We start from the raw sequence: 3426 nt of genomic DNA on the forward strand, positions 1-3426 counted from the left end.
ATGCCAGCCCTGTAGGAACAAGTCACTCGTGATTGAAAAACTGAACCACGAGACTCCATAAAAAACATCCCAGGATTTGAGACATGTATTCTAATCCAAGCTCTTGAACCCGGATTGTTCAAACTCTCCAGCCTCATGAGGCCAGACTTTTGGACGTCTGGATTTTTCTGTTTCGTTTTGTTCCCCTGTTGGCAGCTAGGATCCTTGGAAATTAGACATTGAAACGCCCGAAGTCTTTGGAGCAAGTAACAATCAATCATCCGCGTCCATATGGGGCCATCTGGTGGCGGAAGGGGCTCGGCAAGGGAGGCTGGCCCGGAGAGAGGTCCTTGATGGGTGCTTGTTTCAATTCTATTTTTTTGTTTTTCCCCTGAAGTCTTGTATCTCAAGACTCCCATACCTATTCTTTCTCTCCCTCTTCTTCTCTCCTCTTCTCCCTCTGCTTATCTTCCTCTTTCCCTGGAACAAGAATTCAGTTTCAACTTAGCCACTAGTGGCTTTCTTGTCCCAGTAGTTTTTCTACAGGTTCACCACAAGCTATCCTATCTAACTTGCTCGGCGGTGAGGACTGACCAGCTGCTGGCACTGGAAGTTACACTGTGCTGTTCTAGCAAGAACTTCTTGTTTCTGTATTGCACTTAGCTTTTTCCATGGTGAAAGCCTACCTTTGTAAAAATATTTTCTGGCCAGCAACTGGGCAGGAAAATATGGCATTATGGATTTGATTTATAATTAAGCTCTAACTGAACTTTATGGTTCAATTTTATGAAAAATTATTTATGAAGACAGTATTCACTTAATTATATTTGGAAAGGTATTTTCTTTTGTGTGCTATGATTCACCTCTGTCATTGTTTCAGGAAGTTGTTCATCCATTCAGTCTCTGAATATCTCTTTATGAGTTTTATCTTCATTTGACAACCTGAAAAACAGGTATGGTATATGGTTATATATGAATATGTAACCTGCCATAAGGCATTTTCTTTGTAAAGTGCAACTCAATACCTCCTTTTTGTATTTCAGCCAAAGTTCTGCTGAACGTGATGAAAGCTGAAATAACATTGTTTTCCAGGAATCCATATGCATGTGTATCAAAGTGAATTTTTTTTCATGACAAATACAGAAAACTGCTATGAGAGAAATGCAATTCCTACAATGAAAATTAAATCCAGCAAACAAACTGCAGTGTTCCTGTATCATCTCAGTCCAGTCTTTCCATTTCTGAAGGTGCTTATGCTCTCAGAGGCAATTTCTCAAGATCTTTGGCAAGAACTTTAATAACATTATAAGGAAAATAGGATTCATTATTACTCCAACTGATATACAGAAAAAAAAAACCCTACAAAAATACTAGCTTCCAGTTAGTAAATATTATAACTAACTAATAGCCACACTTTTCAGCTTTGTAAAACAAAACCAAAAAAAAAAAGTTTATTTGGGTTGATAACAACCCCATTAGGGAAGCAGAGGTCTTCTACTTGCTTCTCAAGGAGGATGTGTGTTTTTCTTTGCTTCCTGTCTAGTCATCAGGCAACCTTGCAAAATTGTACTTACCTGAGGCAATAATGTATCAGATGCATGAGTAAAATGCCTCTAACATTTTTTTCTTCATATAGCTGTTTTTTTTTTCCCTTGATACTAAATGCTATGTTAATATATTTTTATGCCAGTAAAAGCATGGAATATTTTTCCCCTGGTACTTTTGCAGGGCTACTTCCTTTATCACTGTTGACAAATTGTGCTACTAGTCCCATGGAAAAGACAAAACAGTGGAAAACAACTGGAGTTTGGGAGGTTGGAGGAATTCCTGGTCAGAAGAATGAGAAGAATTTGCTGAAAGATTGGCTACCGCTGACTCATAGTAATATAGTCCCTTACAAGGAAGAGTGATCGGTTTATCTGTCTTGTTTTCAGTGTCTTTTTTCTAGCAATCTGCTCTCTTGGAAAGAGAAACAGATGGAAACCCAATCTAATGATCTACAATCCCAGTTTAGTTACTGAAGAGAACTCTGTGTGCTCTTAGCAATGGTAGAAGCAGCAGAGACAAAGACACCTTCTGACCAACTCCCTCCAGTTTATATACTGGGGATGATGTTCTATGGTATGGAGCATCCCTTTGGCCAGTTCAGGTCAGCTGTCCTGGCTGTGTTTCCCCTCTGCCCGGCTGTTTGTGCACCTCCTCCCTGGGAGACTGAGAATTCCTTGGCTTAGGGTTAGCACTACTCAGCAACAGCCAAAACAACAGTGTGTTGTCAACATTATTCTCATACTAAATCCAAAACTCAGCGCTGTACCAGTTACTAGAAAAAAACCTAACTCTATCCCAGCCCAAACCAGGACACTGTTTAAGAACCTTATCAGACATTTTGTAGAGGCATTGCTAGTGGCAGTATTCTTGGAGATTGCAAAATTATGACAAAATATGGGTTCCCTGTTTTGAAGACAGAACTACAAATGTAACTGACTACAAACATTAGGTTTGGGGTTGGTTTTAAACTCTGCTGTGGTTCCAGTGGCCCTACAGTGTCTGGCAGTACCGGAGCGTGCTCCCGGCAGCCCGCACGGAGGGCCGCGGCTCAGGCTCGGTGGAGGCGGTGGCGGTGCGGCCGCGGCGGCGTCCCGGGGCCCTGAGCTGTCCGCGGTGCTGAACGGGCCCGGCAAGGCGCCTGTGCTACCGGCGGGGCTGGGCAGCTGCCTCTCAGCCTGGGCTTTATTTCTTCTGCTTTTGGTGAATTTCATAGGCCACTCTTTTCCCCGACACGTTTATGACCGACTGCAGGAAGTCATTATGGAATGCACTCCATTGTAACACTCTCTGCCTGAAAATTTTCCTATATCAATAGTGAAAAACTCCTTGAAGATAGTGACAACATGGACATACTTATATTAGTGCAAAATCGGTTCCTATGACTTCAGCTGAAAAAGGTATTTCTCACAGGCAAATAAACATAAGCATGCAATATTTGATTTTTTAAAACAGAAATGTCAAAACCCCCAGAGAGTTTCCTGTATATTTTTTCTAATTATTTTACTTTTTTATTCTCTCTTGTGTTACTATTTTTATTCTATATTTGAGTTGATTCCAGAGATAAATAGTAAAGCCCAGTGAATAAAAACATCTGTCAATTTCTGTGTCATACTGTGATCTAGTACACAAAGCTGGGCAAATGTGTGTGCCAACAGATGCTGGGAATACAGAGGAAAAACTGATCTTTCTAAGAGACACATTGGCATTAATTTGGAGTTAGGTCATGCCAAAGAGCACCTTTATATCATAAAAAACCCTCTACAAACCATTTTGCACCAGCACAAACCAGACCCCTACATTGAAACAAAGCTGCTTGCTTGTTGCTTAGTAGTTACTTCTTAGCTTTTTTTCCCCTTAAATATAAACTCGTGCGGCATCATTTTTCTCACTAGGGTGTGT

At 40.9% G+C, this 3426-nt stretch overlaps 1 long non-coding RNA gene across 2 annotated transcripts; it reads left to right on the forward strand.

Annotated features, from left to right (window-relative positions):
• The first annotated feature begins 309 nt into the window (after positions 1–309).
• LOC136291748 (uncharacterized) lies at positions 310–2090 on the forward strand. Of its 2 annotated transcripts, none has more exons than XR_010721691.1 (3): positions 310–325; positions 860–932; positions 1708–2090. It is a non-coding gene; the product is annotated as an uncharacterized lncRNA (long non-coding RNA). The 2 variants fall into 2 exon arrangements; XR_010721690.1 differs by lacking the exon at positions 310–325 and adding an exon at positions 1023–1226 and having other exon boundaries at positions 858–932.
• Positions 2091–3426: the final 1336 nt, after the last annotated feature.

This window comes from Chamaea fasciata, unplaced genomic scaffold (assembly GCF_029207755.1).
Source record: "Chamaea fasciata isolate MVZ Bird 193981 ecotype frontalis unplaced genomic scaffold, bChaFas1.0.hap1 SCAF_7, whole genome shotgun sequence".
Classification (NCBI taxonomy): Eukaryota; Metazoa; Chordata; class Aves; order Passeriformes; family Sylviidae; genus Chamaea; species Chamaea fasciata.